Below are 19,660 nucleotides of genomic sequence, written 5' to 3' on the forward strand. Positions count from 1 at the left end.
TAGCGCAATTGTTTTTTGAAACTGCAAAATAGCATAAGAGATGGTTTGCGCCGGAGCACGCCTCCTTTTTTGCGCTGAACCGCCCAGGGAGCGCAAGTTCATTCCCTATTTTGCCGACGTGCGTCTGTGGAGGGAAAAACCCGCTGTGCGCCGGTGCAAAATACGAAATGATACATGCGTCACTGACAAAGTCAATTGCGCTGGGTGCAAGATAGGGCCCATTGTATTTTACCAAATACACATAATAACGTTGCTTTTAGCAACGAAATAGGTGCTCTTTAAATTGAGAAAAATCCTGGAATGTTTTCCTCAAAAAACAATTTCTTTTCAACTGAACAAAGAAATACATAAACATCCTGGATGACATGGGGATGAATAAATTATCGGATTTTTTTATAAAAAGGAGAATATTCCTTTAAGCACTGTAAATTCACACCTTTAAAAGGCTCAGTTTCCCGTTACGCCAAATTGTAGGCAGTACCCAAACCGAGGCTGTAACGTCATGTTCGAGTCAAAACCTCACCCACCCTCCCAGAAGCGAGCAGCTTTTTCACACACAGGCGCAGACTGACTGAGACTGACTGGCTGGCTGGCGCCGTAGCGGATTGCTGTAAGTATCGCGTTTGCGGGACATTCTGCGCGTGTATTATATGAGAACTATCGGGCTGTTGTGAGGCCACAAGTCGTTCGCGTGTATCGTAGCGATTTAAGGGCGTCGCGAAGGAGACCGGTGAGATACGCACGGCACGGGGTTTGCGGAAGAGCAGATGCCTAGAATATGGCGGAGCGAGAGTGAAACAATTCAACTCCTTACATTTACCAGACTGAGCTTTGCGTGGGGGAAAATACCTCGGGTGGCGGTGTTAACTTCGCGCACGAGGATGGGGGACGGGGCTGGGTTCAGTGTGGAATGGCGGTTTTTGTCGCGTCGCTGTGGAAGTTATAGCGGAAATGGAAAAGTTGTACGAATGAGTAGTTTAACGACGCGCAGATTATCGGTTTCTGATGTGTTTATCGGTATGCCTCGTCTAAAATGATGGACAACGAGCATGACAGCGGTTAAACAGTGCCGTTATTTCAATCTGAGGTAGATTTAGCGCGTGCAGTGTAGTCTTGCTACTAGATTTGACTGATTACCGGCCCCGCCTAGTTCTGCTCCTCAGTCGAGGATGACTAGTTTATTCAAGAAATGGGAAAGGGGAGAAGAAATGAGATCAGGGTGAAATATCTTTCACATCTGGGTGACCGTCCGGAATAGTTTTCAATGTGCTCGTGCTTTTTGGGGTCATTGAAAGTAATATAGCGCAGATTGCTGATTCCGACTTTATAGACCACCAATAGTAACTACAGGGCCTCATAGTTTGGTGTGACGTTATAAATATGATCTTTTAAGGACTGTTTGAGGCCTGCAGTCATCTTAAAAGAGATGTGTGGGTTTATTAAAGGAGATCCTGTTGCTTCTTCATGCATTTTTAATTGCTTGATCTTGGTTTTGAAGACTCCTGTCAAATTATAACAACTACAGTGCTGCGTTTTGGCTTTGTGGTGGTTGTATGGGTTTTGTTTTACATCATATGTGATAAATTGTGTAACCGTCGACTGAATGAATATCTTTTCCTGTTTTCGAAGAGGTCTTGTGCAAACATTTGTCATTCCCAATTGAGGAAAAGTAAGCAGTAATAGATCTGTCACTGCCCAGGGCTGATAAGTTTGTGGCACACATGCATTTCCTGTGTCAGGCGTGTTGTCAAGTTTGTCTGTACTAACTACGTAAGTAACTACGTAAGTTTGAGTGAATGTTATTCAGTATCCAGTTTATGTTGATATTTTTGGCTATTACTTCCTAATATACAGGTGATATTCCCTGTAAGTCCTGTATGAGTAGTAGTGTATATGTATTTACATGTATGTCTTTTGTATAAATCCAAGCTGTCAAAGATATCATGAGAACACTTAACACACTGATCTTTTTAAGTGGTGGGTTGGGGCGACCTCACCCTACTGGGCTCTGACCCCCGATCCGGTCCCTCCTGGAGCAAAAGGAAGGAAATCCCTGTGATAGTGTGTCCTCTTGGGCACAGAGGAATGCCGGTCTGAAACTCTGTTTAACACAACAAAATGAAGAGCTGTGGATTTGCTTTCAAAAAAAAGGCAGTCATCCTTAAAAATCTGCGTTGGGTCTGATTTATTTTCTGTATTTAGACAAAAGCTATTTTTTGATATCTGGCATATCACGTGCCTTTTATAATTCCTTATTCTGTACTTTAGTCACGATTATGTTGTGGTAGTGAAAGTGTGGTTCCTACATTTTTCACTTGTTACTACTCAGCACTTGTTGGATTTAGGCGGCATGCAAACAAACATATAGGGTCTGTCCTGGAAGTAGGGCTGAGCAATATATCGAGTTTTTAATATATCAGATAATACTGCCTATATTTGTATGGTATGGTCTCATCTGACCTTTTTACTTTGGAACAGAAGCTCTGACAGAAATGTACGTTAGGATCAGACATAAGCTTTCCAACCTGCTCGCATGTTGTGCAGCTGTATATTTTTAAAACAGGGTGGAGAACCCTGTCTTTGAATTATATTGACATCATATTCTGTTTTAGTAAAGGTGTATGTGATGTCACATGAGACTTTGACTCGCGTGTAAACTTTTAAGTTAAAAAACCCCCGACATATTTTCTGCATATAGCCATTCACCCCAAAATTACCAAGATATACAGTTTGGTCAATATCAACCAGCACAACCGGAAAGCAAATATCTCTTTGCGTTTGTAAATGGTGGTTTTAATACAAGTGTCTGGGCTTGAATCATTCACAATATCCACCCAGAGACACTGTATTAAAGGGATATAACCACCACCCTTGCTATTCAGATTAGTCATTAAGTTGTTCATGGGATGTTCACTGTCTGTGTTTACCTGCACCTGAAAAGTTTACGTCATTTGAATGTTTTTACCTATGTTTTTAATTCTGTTTTACAAAGATTTAAAAAAAGAATGTTTATATGTAGACATAAATGGATAAAAGCACTCTTTCACCATTTTTTTGTTTGTTTTTTTAGTTTGCAGAATTTTAAAGTTAATTGAATGGCATGACCATGCATCTCCAATTTGTTCCCAGAAGTATAGTGAGAAAACTATGTGTATGCCAAAAAGTACAGGGAGTGCAGAATTATTAGGCAAGTTGTATTTTTGAGGATTACTTTTGTTATTGTACAACTACAGTGCTCTTGGTCAATTTAAAATGTTAACAAACGCTCAAACCTGAACATTTAAGTAGTAAAAGTGAAATTTTGGCTTTCTTAAGAGAATATTTCTATGTACATCATTATTAGGCAACTATTAGTGTGCAGAATTATTAGGCAACTAAATGAAAAACAAAGATTTTACCATCTCACTTGTTTTTTTCACCTGTTAAAGTGAGAATAATAAACAAACTCTACATTTACAAAAAAAAAAAAAAATAAAACAATAAAAAAAACAAACATTTAAAGACTCAGTGACCAATATAGCCACCCTTCTTTTCAATAACAGTTACAAGCCTTCCATTCACGGATTCAGTCAGTTTCTTGATCTGTTCTGAACCAACATTTTGTGCAGACGCAACCACAGCCTCCCAGACACTGTTCAGAGAGGTGTACTGTTTACCTTCACTGTAAATGTCCTGCTTAAGAAGGGATCAAAAGGTCTCAATAGGGTTTAAGTCAGGTGAAGAAGGGGGCCATGTCATTAGTTTTTCACCTTTAAGGCCTTTACTGGCCAGCCACTCAGTTGAGTACTTTGATGCATGTGCTAAAGCGTTGTCTTGCATAAAAAAAGTCTTATTGAAAGATGCAGATTTTTTCCTGTACCACTGCTTGAAGAAAGTGTCTTCTAAAAATTGGCAGTAGGTCTGAGAGTTGTTTTTTATTTCCATTTTCAACCCAAAAAGGTCCAACAAGCTCATGTTTAATAATACCTGTCTGTGCCTGCCTGCCTGTAATGTAGAAGACACTTTCTTCAAGCAGTGGTACAGGAAAAAGTTTGCATCTTTCAAGAAGACTGATTATTTTGTAAGACAACGCTCCATCACATACATCACAAGTACTCCACTGCATGGCTGGCCAGTAAAGGCCTTATAGATGAAAAACTAATGCCAAGGACCCCTTCTTCATCTGACTTAAACCCTATTAAGACCTTTTGATCCCTTTTTAAGCAGGACATTTACAGTGAAAGTAAACCGTACACCTCTCTGAACAGTGTCTGGGAGGCTGTGGTTGCGTCTGCACAAAATGTTGGTTCAGACCAGATCAAGAAACTAACTGAATCCGTGAATGGAAGGCTTGTGACTGTTATCGAAAAGAAGGGTGGCTATATTGGTCACTGAGTCTATATATATATTTTTTTTTTATTGTTTTATTAATTATTTTTGTAAATGTAGAGTTTGTTTATTATTCTCACTTTAACAGTTGAAAAAAAACAAAGTGAGATGGTAAAATCTTTGTTTTTCATTTAGTTGCCTAATAATTCTGCACACTAATAGTTGCCTAATAATGATGTACATAGAAATATTCTCTTAATAAAGCCAAAATTTCACTTTTACTACTTAAATGTTCAGGTTTGAGGGTTTGTTAACATTTTGAATTGACCAAGAGCACTGTAGTTGTACAATAACAAAAGTAATCCTCAAAAATACAACTTGCCTAATAATTCTGCACTCCCTGTATACATGATCTGCAGTATGGTTGTTAGTAGTTGGTTCAGTTGATAGCAATGTGAAGATAATGGGCTAAATTTACAGGGAATACAGAAACTAATAACAAGCATATTGAATGCACTGTAATTGGGTTTTTGGATAAAACCTGCTGAAGTGTAATATTCTGTTTTAAAGCTTAACCAGATAACTGGAGAGTCATGGAGACATGGTTAGTTACAGATTATGAAATGTTTGCCTTTGGTCTATTATTGAATATTTGCTTACATCATTGCATGCCGTATTAACGTAAAGACAGAGTATAGTCTATTTTTACATATATGCGCACAGTTGAATAGGGCTGTGCAAAAATATCGATACAGCTAACTATCGTGATACCCCCCACCCCCCCCGATAGTGTATAGATATTTAAATCTCTACTATCGATATTTTAAACGATTAATAATCCTTTTGTGTGTGTCAAACAACCTCCTCCACCGCTGCTGTAGTTGTCGCTGTCCAGTTGTCTGTCATATACAGCCATTGTCTCAGAAGTTAGGGGGAATGAAAAATGGCAGAAAATTTAAAAACATCTGCAGCTTTCGTGTGGACGCACTTTGGCTTAAAAAAAGTAAAAAAATTAGCTCTGATTTTTACATTTTTGATAAAAAAAAGAAAAAACATTGCAATGTATCGTAACATGCAATGTATTGTATCGTACCGTGATTCACTGTACCATGGGCCATGTATCGTGATACGTATCGTACCGTGAGGCCCTTGCCAATACCCAGCCCTACAGTCGAACGCACAGCCTTGCAAAGTATAGTTTATTTGACACAGACATTCGATGCATGCAGATAGCGCCAAAATGCAATGCATCTCCTGGGCTACATACTACTACATTATTTTATTGGTTTGGGTTAGTACAGTAAGCGCGCGCACTCTTCTGATGACCAAAATTGCGTCACGCACACTGTATGTGGACCCTCGGGTACTTGTCAAAAGTGGACCGCAAAAACCGCAAGCTGTGTAGTTTTTCATCAAGGCTGTGACATTTGACTCGGAAACGTTATACCATTTTTAAGACGGTGCGTAATGAGATGCCAAAACATTAACTGCCATCTGCCGCTAAGCTTTTGAGGCTTCTAGAGGAACCAACTGATGAGCTGAAAGGAAAGGTGATGCTCTGGAGAGGAAGAACAGGACAGTGTGGAGAAAAGAAGACTGCTGGTGGCCCTTAGTGAATTTGACCACTTCCTCTTTAGGCCAAAGGGCCTCATGAAACCTGGTCACGCTTTCCTTCCTCCTTTTAGTCATGTGATTATGGTGCGAGTCTAAGGGCTGCTTCCAGGGTGTGAAGATAGCTAATGTTTGCTGAGCTATCAGCAGTGGGTTTGGTCTACATGCTGCAAATATACTCCCTTTTATAATAGTTCAGCAGGCCTGCTTATTTACGGGCTCTCAAGATGTTTCCAAGGGTTACTGAGTTATTATGAGCACTGAAGCTGAGCTACATCACACCGTCTATCGCTTTAATCCCAAAGCAATTCCCCAGTCTATTCCCACACATCATTGTCCTCATTTAGGCGTGTAAGCCGTGATGACTGATGACTATGGCAGCTATTTGTGACTTGCGAGACTGAGGTCTTTTCACAAGCGTCAACTAGAAATAGACATTGGAAAGAAGCTTGTGATTTTGACTTTTTGTATTTTACAATCATCTTTTTTTAGGTTCATGATCGCGGATGAATCGCCAGCGATTATGAATGCGATATTTCCCCTCTTGTCAGTGAACTACGGCTCTGTGTAGTAAATGCCGCTCCATCTGAAAGCAGCTAATGGTGATTTATTACTAATCAAGGAACCGGCTTTACTGACGAGATGCGCGTGACAATCGCATGCGATAATTGTGCACCCTTAATATTCAATATGTTCATTTTGTAAAAATCTAAATCCATGTACAAACACTGTCACTGGAACCGTACCGCTTAGAAATGTCTAAATATGTGCATTTGGGTACAGATATCACCATTGAGGTCCCAATACTTAGTACTTCTGAGGTACCAGTGTATTTGCACTCTATAGGTATAAAGGTAATAAAATACTTTTTGATTGGGTGCCACCCCAGTGACAGCTTTTGTACCTTTTTCTGCGATCTGGGATTGCAAATTTGTTTTAAGCCACCCCCCCCATGTGAAAAAATAAACTTAAAGCGACTTACAGTGCATTCATACATTTTGTGCAGTGTATTCATTCACCGAATCAAACCCATAACCTTGATGTTGCTAGCATAGTAGTGCTTGACCTATTAATACAGGAAAGTCTGTTATTAATAATTTCAGGCTCTGATTTAAAGTCCCAGCGAAATGCTTTGAGCAACAAGTACATGACGAAGCCCATTGCTCATTTTTCTGCAAAGAATTATGGGTGTGTAAACACATCCCTGGGGTCTATACGCTGCAGTCAGTCAGATGTCGGATGCCCTGCCATGCATTGACATTTGACACTTGAGGTTGGGCTGAGATCTCATTGATCTCATCTCCCGTTGCTCGTTTTCCTTCCTTAATCTGCCTCCCAACTGTTGTTTTCCAGTGTCTAAGCTGCTTACTTGTTCATGCAATGGAAATGATGATATTGTTTTCTAGGTGTCAATGTTTTGACAGGAAATGTTTGACACCTGTGGTCTTTTAAGTGACTGTTTGTATTTGCAATTAGGTGTTATCAGATCTGAAGGAGGTGTTGAGGGGCAAGAATGCCATCTTGTGTGTTAAACCCAGTGCACTTTTTTTTTTGTAGGGAGAGCAATACAAAATCAAATATGTGTCCCTGGACCACAAAACCATCATATATGTTGCACGGGTATATTTGTAGCAATAGCCAACTAGGGGTGGGCGATAAACCGGTAGACGTGATTAACCGGTAGAAATTATCAACCGGTATAGATATTTGGGGCTATCGTCTCTATCGAGGTTACGCGCCCACTTCACACTCCTGTGTGCGTGGTCACGAAAACGTAATGTTTGTACACGTATTTAAGCACCGCCTTTTTTAAAACAAGTTATTTTAAGCCAACAGATCTATATGCGTGCGCTCTTTCTGTGCATGAAGAGCGCGCAAGTTGCGCAACCGCTGCTCTTTCTGTCTGTGAGGAGCGCGCAAGTCACACAAAAGCTGCTCGTGAGCATTTTTCCCACTTTATTGGCCTTAAATACAAATACGCTTCCAAATTCCCATCTTTGCAAGTATCCACAAACAAGACCGTTTAGGGCTTACTACTAATGACGCTATTGAAAAGGTGTAGTGGACGCTCTGGCGCTCGAATGCATTCTCTGAAATGCTCTCAAGCGGAGGTTTTTGTCTTTCGATTGGTTGCCTTCGAACGTTTCGACCTTCCAATTTGTTGCCGCCGAACCACGTCATAGCTCATTACCATAAAGTTGAGCTGATTTCAACTCTCCTCGACGCTCACACCGTACATGATGCACTGCGTCGCTGCTCGACAGAGCTCACTGCCGGCTATCATTGAAAATGAATGAGATCAAATACATTGTTTAGGTTAAAATTAGAATTTTTTTAATGCCAAAAAATATTAGGATATTAGGTAAAGAATTTTTAACCATAAATATATAAAAAATATCATTAGTAATATAGAAATACTATCATTAGTAATATGTGTTGTTAAGGATTTCATTTGGAAAACTTAAAGACGATTTTCTCAATATTTAGATTTTTTTTGCATCCTGAGATTCCAGATTTTTTTTCCAGATATTGTCCTATCCTAACAAACCATACATCAATGGAAACCTCATTTAAAAAAAGTTGACCCTTATGACTGGTTTTGTGGTCCAGTTTCATATGTATAAGTTGTCACAAATCTAAAAGCCTTGCTGCACGTTTCCCCACAGCTACTATTTTAGATAAATGTTTCTTTATGGTTATTTTTGTAACCACATTACGATTCCAATAAAATCAATTTCCCAGTATATATGAGAGGAACAAGTCACTCTCATTTTGCATCAAAAACCAAAATTATCTTTGCATAACTGTACATGGGTCTTTTCTAAATGTACATTCACTCACATGACTATAATAAAGCACAGTGTGCATGAGTTTACCCACTGGCACGTCTTATGGTGCTTTTCCGTTGCATACTACCCCACAGTTTGGTTTGGGTCAACTCGCCTCTCTTTGGCTTGGTTAGCTTTTCCATCGAGTTTAGTAACACTTTGCAGTGGGAGGGATTAAAGGTGTGTTGTTATATTTGGGCTGCCTGCTGCTGTATCAAACAAGTGAGAGTGTTGTAGGAATGCTAAACATCCCCCAAACGAGGTGGTACGAAAAAAGTATCGGGTACTACTTTCTGCACCCAATGGAAAAGCTCCCAAAAGTAAGCTGACCCAAACTAAACCAAACCGCGGGGTACTATGCAATGGAAAAGCGCCATTACTCAACCCTCTACTTGGTGAACAGTAATAGAGAGACGACACTGCCACAGGTTGAGATGAAGTGAGAGAAACAGCAGATGCTCACTTTTGTAAATCTCATTAGATGCCTTCTCTGCAAAGCCCGCACTGATTCACAGCATCAGAAGTAAATGGCAGCTTGTTAAAGACGCTCTTGCTACCCCATGTTTGCTTTACTTTCTACTCCTCAGCAACCTGTAACCTAGGAGGGCTGATTGACTTGCAAATAACATGTTGGGTTTCGGCTCTGATGTTGACAGGGGCGGTTAATGCTACATCACTCACCAAAACAAAAGCTTACCGTTTTTGGTGGTCTCTGGTGTCACCAGACCTTTAAGTTTTTTTCAGTGTTGCCAATGCCTTGGCTCATTGCATTTTTAAGCATACTAGATTTGTAAACTTGGACAGATTGCACAGACGGCAGCTTTCAACTTCAGCTGCTCCTCCGCACTAAGCGTTTTGTATTCCCAATGCGTTTTTGTTTAATAAACCTTTTGTGTATAGGTGGATAGATAATTTGACATGATTAGGTTACGTTTGAATCTGTTGTGCGCAACGAACAAACTGATAATGAGGCAGCCTGCTTAAAGTTCAGCCTGTTCGGTATTTCCAATGTCATTTTCCCTTTTATTCAGTGTCACTTGTGGCTCTTGTGCTTGTTTTTGTGCACTATAGTTGATTACATGATTTCATTGAGATTTGAAGCTTTGATAAAAACACGACAAATATTGTGTTTGTTTTCAACCTCGCTGTGGTTTGTGCTAATAACAGGCAATAGACCATTTTATGCACTCATTACCACTAGATTGTGTTACTTTGACAGATTGTGTTAAGTTAAGTTTACCGCAGGCTATGAGTAACTAAGCTACAATAACAGAGGCTTTGATGGTGCGTCCTCAGTTGTCTGCTAGCTGAGGTGCTAGCTGAGGTGATAATAACTTTAACTTATTGGCCCCATTTTGACTCCCAAACATTTTTGGCTTTCTGAGCTTACGAAGTCAGGTGCATGTCTCACCTGTTTGCCAAAGACCTGCGCTGCATCCGAAATCGTGAACTTTGACAGTGCGTACTGGATTAGACGAAGTTCCGCTTTTTTGTTAAAACCGCACGTTCTATATAGTATGAATACATTTAGGATGTATTCGGATACAAGTAGGGCTGTGTATAGGCAAGAATCTTAAGATACGTATCTCAATACAGGGGTTGCGGTGCAATATGTTGTGCTAAATTGCGACACTGTAAATCGTTTTGATATATTAGGGTATTTCCCATTTTTGGAATATGATGGGATATAATTTTTGGAAAGCTGTCACCATGAACACACCACCATATGCAAACCTTAGCAAAAAATGTGTGGTGCGCCCCTATGCTAGTACTTGATAGACAACTAGATAAATACGTGAAAAATAACAATTTCTGTGAGCTTACAGAAGGATGGATATGCATGTATGTGGTAGATGCATGTATTTATATAGTATAAATAGTAGGGTTGGGCAAATTTTTTTTTCCGATTAATCGTTTTTTTTAATGTGGTCGATTCAGAATCGATTCTCAAAGAGCAGAATTGATTTTTTTCCCCCATATTTATTACTGCAAACATTGAATGTAAGATTAGCATTAATCTAATTACTAGTCTTCATCACTAGATGTCACCTTCATTTTTGCCTTGCACGATGTTACCAAGGAGCGAGAGGCGAGCCTGTCATTCATTCATTCAGTGCTTAAAATGCGTTGATGCCACTGTCACGTAAAAAGTCAGAGGTATGGAAGCATTTTAGATTTTGCAAGCAAAACGACGACGATAGTGTTGTGGCTTTTAATTTCTTCTTATTAATTTCCCACTTGTAAACTGCTGTTCACTGTTCTTTTTTATTAATATAGTATTTGTATTAAATCTATATTCATTGAGTTGAATCGAGATTTGATAGCTTGTGAATCGAATCGATCTGGGACATCTGAATCGATACCGAGGCCTAATAAATAGATAAGTATATGTATTCATATACTCGTATGTATATAAGCTTATGTAAAACTGTATTTTTTGTCCTGTCCAATCTGTTATAAGCTACCCTCAACGTCTTATTTCCCTGGATACGCTAGAAATACGGCAAGTTAAATGTTTAAACAAGTTGAATTTCTGCTTGATGTGTTTCATCTGGCTGGTTGAGGCATGGGAAACCTATACTGGCACACAAAACCCAGCTTAAAGGATTCTGATGAGTCCAAAAGGCCCTTTAATCATGGTGGATATCGACAGATTTTTGACGTTGTTTATGGTGGTTTTAAGGAGATTGTTGGTCTTAGCTCTGAGTTTCTTCTGTGTAAGCTGAGCAAAGTCTGGGTCAGAGGGCAGGCTTTGGGACTTCTGTGTTTATGGGGTTACAGGTCGCAGTAGAGACCCACATAGCCATGCAACCTCATAAATGTAATGGATTGTGGAAAATTTTAAATGCAGGTCGACGGATTCCCATGTTTTATCTTATCTTAAAACTGAAAGTAAACAGGTTTTCCTCATTGAAGGTCTGCATTCATTAAAAATGAGTAAAATATTTCCATATCAATATTTATTTATTCCTTACCTTACTTATGAGGCAAATAGCCATGTAATAAGCAGGATAATGTACAGACAGCTGGTTGTTATTGCGAAAAAAGTTATTTCTGTTATAACAAACGGCTGTCTATACATTATCCCGTACATATTTACTCAACCAATAATGTGAGTTTGAGGTGAGACTCTTTTGGACCACTAGATGCTGAAATCATTGTTCATAGAAAACATATTTACAGATTTACGCAAAACTTAAGCGTTATTTTCTAAATTTAGACAAAAAATTATTGCGAAATGACTGAAATTTTTTCTTGCACAATAAGTCATTCCAAACATAACGTCGACTGATGTTGGTAGGTTTACTAATATCACATTCATCGCAATGGGCATTATTTTTCACCGAAGGAGACGTAAGAGTATTATCAAAACATTAATGCTTTGGAAAGCCCCTTATGGTTTATTCACATTATAAGCGACTTTGTCGCTGTGTGTCGCTCATGTCTTATAAAAGAGGATATCTGGTTGTCATAAACATATTAGTAACGTCCACTCTAGTAACTGACAAGAGACAGATGAGGTGAACTCCCCTGCTTCTTTCTCATTGGTAGTCACTCCAGAATGTCGGTAATTATTTGCATAAAGTTAAACATTTCTCAACTTTGTTGCGTGACTGGACATGCCCCATCCAGTCGCCAGCGGTTACTTTCGCTTGTGTAGCCGGAAGTCGCCAAGCTTCCATTGATATCGATGAGATTGCGTCGCTCTGCTTCTGCTAGTCGCTGCTAGTCTGAATGCAGCTTTATACTTAGGAGCGGCACCGTATAGGTGTTTCTTGGAGGTAATGATACATTATTTTAAATCAAAAGAGATGTAAGAGTATTATCCGAACATTATTCGCAAGGGAAGTCTGTAACTGTGGGTTCACACCAGACGCAAGTTTAACAATTTGCATGAGTAGATTACATACAAAATCAATGCAAAGACGCGATCAGACGCGTCCTCGCATGGGGCAATGCGAATGATGCAATGTGGGCGCCGCGTTTGCCGCGAAAACATGCGCTGTTCGCCTCAAACGCGTCTTTTTGCATGACACAAAGTTAAATCCTGCGAGTGAGTAACCCGATGCCCTGCGTTTGGTGTGTATGTACCATAATACAGACAGGTGAGGTGTTTCTGGCAGGTTTTACTACATACCGTGCCATCTTTGAATGATGATTATGTGAATTACTTGCATCAGGTGACCTGGAAATGCAAATAAACCGTTTCCATTGCCGTTTTGCGAAATGCACCTCTCCCGAATTGCCTGAAAAACAACCTAATGCGAGCATAAAACTTAATGTGATGTATGGGAGTTTTGCAAAAGTTTCCATTGGCCTTATTTTCAATACGCAATGTCAATTTGAAGGGTAATGGAAACACAGCTTATAACACTGGGCTTGGTAAATCGATTATATTTGAATTACTTATGATCTTTCTACTCTTACTTATGAACACTGTTGCCACCATCAGCACTTGCTAGATAAAAAGATACATTTATGCATTTGGCAGACACTTTTATTCAAAGCAACTTGCAGTTCATTACAAGCTATACAGCTTTATCAATATGTGTGTTCCCCGGGGTTCGAACCAATGACCTTTTGCACTGCTAACACAGTGGTGTACCACTAAGCTATACAGTAGCACAAATGACAGCTTGTACTTGGTTGATCAGTCTGCTACTTTGATTTGTAGCTGTCAGCTAAGCCAGTTTTTGTTGACTGTGTGGCTCTCTAAATAGACAGCCTTAAACTGCTCTGTGGGTTTTAAATGAATCCTGGCATCTTCTGATAGACTCCTAGACTCAGCTTTTGTGTGCTACTGTAGCGAGCTCTCGGGTATCATCCGTGTGTGCTTTTGTACGCGTGTGACCCATTCATGTGTATATCAGTCTCTCTGTTTGCACATTTGCACATCTTTTGAAAAGCGATCCCTTTCATGTTTCAAGATGTATTTTTTAGCTCTGAGTCTGACCATAAGCGCTCTCATCTCTCTGGGGATGCACGTTTGTGCGCAAACGCATATTTACGTCTTCGTTTTACCGTCGAAATATCATTTGACTTTTCTACGAAGTGACTCCCTCTGATCGATCCTGTGGGAGAGCATAATGTTTTTCTCCATGCTCCTCAGAATAGCAAAGCTAACCACCCCTGCAGATCCCAACAGTCTGTTCTGATCCGAGAAAAGAAATCCGCCAGGCACCAGCAGACACGAGCAATCCCAGTAGGCTAACTGTCTTTTCTCCGCTGTCCTCCTAATTCCGGTCACTCTGGAATCGACCAGATGACTCTGTTCGTAATAAATGTGTATATATCAATGCTTGATTTATTCGAACAAAGCAATTATACTTCAATTATCCATTTTTTGTGGTACCGTAAACGGAATTGATCTGGATCCCCCATTTGACCACAATAAGGTTGATGGTTGCCGTTTATTGCTGCACGTTTTGCTGAGAATGACGCTACAGATCATTTTTATTGGGGGAATTCCCAGTGGGTATACGCTTGGACTTTTTATTGCGATGCGGATCTTTTAATGGGATTTCTTGGTTTGGCGTAAATTAAGTATAACGTTTTAGCCAATCAGATGTTAGGATTCAACGAGGACATTGTAGAGGCATGACGGTGACTGTATTTGATTCGTATGATTCTACATAGATTCAGAAGTGAGGTCGGCCTCAAAAAGACCACACAGCTTTATTTAGAGGTGTATTGTTTTGCTTCCACCTACTAAGAGGTCTTCTTCCCAAGAGTTTTCAAAGATAAAGCCGCTTTTTCCAGAAATCAGGAAGGGGGAATTTTGCTGAACATTATTTTATCATAATATGGCTGATAAACATGTTTCATTTAGAAACTTGGAAAGCGCTTTTCTTTCTCTCTTGGGTGTGGGAAGTTCCTGTATGTGAAGAACTTCAAGTATCAGTTTCTGTTTACAAAGTCTCACACAGTCAAATTACTTTTACCAGAACAACAAAAATCTTTGAAGGCTTTGAAGGTTTGTGTCTTTACTTCAGTATTTCAGGTGGTCTGGAGACATATGGTATGATCGCTGTCTTTTGATCTGTGAATGAGTTGTTGCAGGTGCGCTGTGTGCCAGCTGAGTCACCCGTATAGTTCACCCATCTTTTTCTCCTTTGAACAAGCAGGCAGGCTAAAATTAAAGTTCAAACCTCTTAGTTTGCCTCAGAAATCTTTTCATCATCTTGCACAGTAGGAGATGAGGAGAGCTCAGGAAATGTCACAGCAGAATGTCACTCTTTTGAGATGGACTGGGCGTGGTTTGTGAAATTGTGTGGGTGTGGTTTCAGTGGGCGTGGTCTTTATGATCAAAATTGCAGTGGGTTTGTTCTGAGAAGGTGTGGGTGTTTGTTCCTAAGGGGAGTGGGTGTGGTCTTCATCTGTAATTTAACACATCTTGTGACATCATAAATACCCCTTTGACAGCCGTTATTAGTCTTGGTTTATTTGTGGAGTTTGTTTCTTTTTGTATTGTTTTTTTTATCTCCAAGATGTTTTTATGGAGAATAAAGCATTCAAAAAAACCTCCAGATATGCTTGTACTGCTTGATTCTTGTACAAGCTCTTAGTTGTGAATCAAACTGTGTCTAGGGATTTAATGATGTGAGTCAGCTAAAATGCAATAGGCTGTTTCATCAGCTTGTTGGTAGAATCTTTAAAAAAACACACTTTAAAGTACCCTAATATTGTGCTGCCCAATTACTTAAAAAAAGAATTGGTTTACAATTGTAGGTGATAAGGTTATCGCAGAATAATTGCCTAAACACTGTAAAAAATACTTTGCTGCCTTACCATTTTTTGTTAAATCAACTCAGATTTACAAGTCATGTCAACAGAGATGAGTTGTCACAACTTATAAAATTTAGTTGAAGAAAGTCAACTTAATTTTATAAGTTAAAACAACTCACCTGTAGTTATAACAACTCATCTCAAGTCAAGATAAATAATAGTAAGTTGAAATGACTTGTAAATATGAGTTGATTCAACAAAGGATTTTAAGGCAGCAGAGTATTTTTTACAGTGAAGCCTAATTTACTGCCTGTCCATTTGTGCTAATTTCTGTGCGTTTTCGGCAGTATGTTTGGGCACCAAATAAAGTGACATATCAGAGATTTTAAAATTGATAAGTTGACGTATACTTTAGCCATTCGTTTGGGATTTTTACTAGGGATGCACGATATATCGGCCGACATATTGTTATTGGCCGATAACTGCTTATTTTTAATATTATCGGTTATCGGTCTGATAGCAAAATTAGGCCGATAATTGAAAGCCGATAACTGATGGATTATTTTGGTTTGTTGAACCACTTCACTTGCTCATTGCTGGCCATGTGGAGTTTTGATTGGTGCTTTCTGTAACATAGCACGAAGATGACACGTGTTGCGGGCTTAAGAAGAGTATGCTAGTCTAGCGCAAAGACAAGATGTCCGCGGTCTGCGAGTTTTTCATTGTGAAAATAATATGAATATTTTTCGGCCTATAGATATCGGTTATCGGCCCCCAAATTTAAAGAGTTATCGGTATCGGTCAAAATTTCCATATCGGTGCATCTCTAATTTTTACTAACAACATAACTTCCATAATTATTTGTGATTTACATTACAGTATTAAAGGCAGTGTGCATGATCTTTGAAAGCCAATGTTGACATTTGAAATCACCTTAAAAAACACGCCCCTACCCCAATAGAATCTGGACCTTCTTTTGATAGACCCGCCCCACACGTAAGCAACCCAGGCAACGATGTTGGTTAGTAGACACGGCCCTTAATGCTAATTGGCTCCAAGTGTGTTTTGGTAGTCGTCCTGACTCCCTTTTCCAAAGTGTTTTTCAAAAATCATGCACCCCGTCTTTAAGATTTGGATGTTTCGAATTAACCATGCAGCTGCTTTACAGAACGTTATAAAACATTTCAAAACGTCAATGTAAAATCTATTAATCAACAATAATTGGTAACAGACACCTAAAAGCTATTTTCATCAGAAAAGTTTTTTTTCTAAGGGAATTTTTTAGGTGTTCCCAGTTGACGTAATTTAAGTTAATTAAACTTTAACTTTTTACAGTGTATGCAAGGATCAGTGTACAACACGTGTGATTGGAAATTCATCATCAGTATAGTATGTGCATTTGTAACGGGTCATACTTTGTACGTGTAAGTTGCGCATGGAGTACAGGAGTGTGGTGTGTAGGCCACGTGAGCCGTTGCAGTTTGTCGCAATGGGCATGCGTCGAACATCTGTAAGTGCATATGAGTCAAATAACTATGCTTCTCAAGGCCGTGCGTTCGACTGTAGTCTCACATACATGTAAAAAACAATCTCTACTCCAGGCTTAAGTAATAGAGGAAAATGCTAGGTAAAATGTAAGCTACTGCGTGAAGCTACCACTACCCAGAATATTTAATTAGAATTTAAAAGTCTAATTTAAGGCCTGACATTAAAAACTCATCACCATTATCTCTTACATTCTTTATCACAACACATAAAGCCACACCACTGTGCCTCATCTGCGTCTCTATCTTGCTCTTGATGATGGTCTACAAAGTGTACCAGCCCACCAATGGCATATTACTTACAGAGCTCATCTCTTTTCTATGCAGAGTCAGATTACAAGACTCCAGGTACCAGGGTTGATGAGTGATCAGGGTTTTTTTTATGTCAGCTTTCTTATGTAAAAACCTTAGAGCTGCTGGCGGTGATGTTGCACGAGACTCATGTGCAGTCATGTCCCCACTCATGACATCACCTGCGGGAGTCATGCATGCACACGCTCTGCTATGTTTGGCACTCACACAGGCACATGCACGGTCAGAAATGAACTTCTACACTTAATGTCAAATTGTGCATGGAGGATATTTGTAGTAAAAATGTATATTAGTGGAAATTTCATTATATTTTAGGGTTTTGGACCATATATAAAACATATTTAACAGATGTTACATTTACTTTCATGCATTTTATCCAAAGTGACCTTTAATCAGTATATGTGTTCCCTGGAAATCAAACCCATAACCTTTGTGCTTCTATTACAGTAAAACAATTTAAAGTTGGCTAAAATTCAGCGATTCCTTACAGGGCCATTTTAGCCCCTTTTAATGGCATTGATGCCCCCCTACTTTCCAAAATAAAACGTGATATGATAATATTACGATCCTTTATCTTCTTTCTCGCCTTGTCTCTTATTTTCGATCACACACTCTTTAGTGTGTCGGTATGTCGGATTGGCTGGCTTGCTGCCAGGAGCTGTTGGTGAGGTCATGACTTGTAGATCTGCTCTCTCCGTCAGGAATGGGAAAAATAAACACGAAAACCACAATCTAACTGCCTCCAATTCCCTCACTACTGTGTCAATTTCATTCGTAACCTGAGCACTGCACACTACTGCTGAGGAATTTATAGGGAGCATATAATGGAAAACGGCATTGTGAAGTAATATTTACTATCATTTACATATAGTCTTAAAGGTACAGTCGCATCATTAACGCCAAACCTGTGGTGTGGCACAATTGATTTGTATGCAAGTGTGAATGATATTTCAAGGCTACTAATTTTGCTGTTTCTCCCACACACAAAGCTGTTGTATGTCTTCAGAAGACCAGTTCGCTAGCAAATATTGATTTATTTTGATTAATTTTGAAGCTTTAAGGCTTGGAGAGAGTATATGTAATGTGACAGTAAATTAATATATAGCAGTTTTTGGTGCAGCACATCTTGACTAAGATTATAAGAAGATCTTGTGGGCAAAACGCCTGCAGAACTATAAAATATGTTTAAAATAAAGCCTAGTGGGCAACCTAGTATCTCTCTAATGCTTCTCTACAAATTGAAGCCCAAAATAATGATGAACCACACAGGCTGCCTGTTGATGGCAGATGCATTATCTGTTGCACGCTGTGGATTCAGTCTGCCGACATCACGCACTGGCGACCGTGAGTTTCCTTATAAAGACACAAGACAGCAGTTGCACGGGCCGCCCCTCGATTCTGAGTGGGCGCAGCTTGTGGTTTATTAGCCGCAGCTATCTGGTTTCCGTCGCTGCAGGGAAGACTGGGAGATGGCAGGGGCTGCTGCCTAATCACAACCAGCAAGAACTTCCTGACCCCCCCTCATCTACGTCAAAAAAACGTGCCGAGCAACTTCTCCTGTCAGACTTGGATGTAGGCCTTAAATCGACCTCAGTCCAGCTGCTCCTTTCCTCATGCTCTTGTTCATTGAGCGTGTGTGCGTGTGTGTTTAGCAACTTACGCCAAACCACTACTTTCTTTTCGTACTACTGCGTGTGGATGTGAGGACTGTTAGAGTAAATGCTGTAGTTTGTGTGTGTATGTGTGGTTGGGCCCCTTACATCTGGCCACCCCATGCTTTTGGTTAGGGGCCGTGAAGAAGGGGCCTGAAATGTAATGCGCATCAAGACAAAAATCTGTAGTACTGTTGCTTTATTGGCCTGAATGATGTAGTTTAAGTAAAGGAATTCTTGGAGAATGTGCAATTTATTTTAGAAACTACTTGTGAGGACATTTTAGGTGGTCCTCGCTAGTAAATAGGGACCATATTATAAGACTCTTCATTAAATGTTTCGCAATCCTGCAATATTTCACGATTTTCAAAAATGTGATCCTGCCTTTGAAAACCCAGCTAAAGTAATTTCTTGTGATTTAATGTTTTCTACATAAAATCATCCAACATAAGCCCCATTTACACAGCAGAGATTGGCAGATTAAAATTGGCAGAGAAGCTTCTGTGTGAACACAAATGCGGCCCTAGTAACATTGCCGTAACATTCACGGAAAGCGTTTTGTGTAAACAAGCGCAGAAACAATGCCGTAAAGGGCGTGCCGTAGTGAGATTCGCATGTCATCGCAAGCATAATTTATGATTCAGACACAGGGATTTAAATGCAAATCAACATACTTACA

At 39.6% G+C, this 19,660-nt stretch overlaps 1 protein-coding gene across 1 annotated transcript in view; it reads left to right on the top strand.

Annotated features, from left to right (window-relative positions):
- The first annotated feature begins 455 nt into the window (after positions 1–455).
- The window catches only part of rap1b (RAP1B, member of RAS oncogene family), a 65,004-nt gene continuing 45,799 nt past the window's right edge, over positions 456–19,660 (top strand). The window contains exon 1 of the mRNA XM_055190130.2: positions 456–610. The gene's annotated coding sequence lies outside the window, so the exon portion shown is untranslated. The remainder of the gene's footprint in view (positions 611–19,660) is intronic.

This window comes from Misgurnus anguillicaudatus, chromosome 1, assembly GCF_027580225.2.
Source record: "Misgurnus anguillicaudatus chromosome 1, ASM2758022v2, whole genome shotgun sequence".
Classification (NCBI taxonomy): domain Eukaryota; kingdom Metazoa; phylum Chordata; class Actinopteri; order Cypriniformes; family Cobitidae; genus Misgurnus; species Misgurnus anguillicaudatus.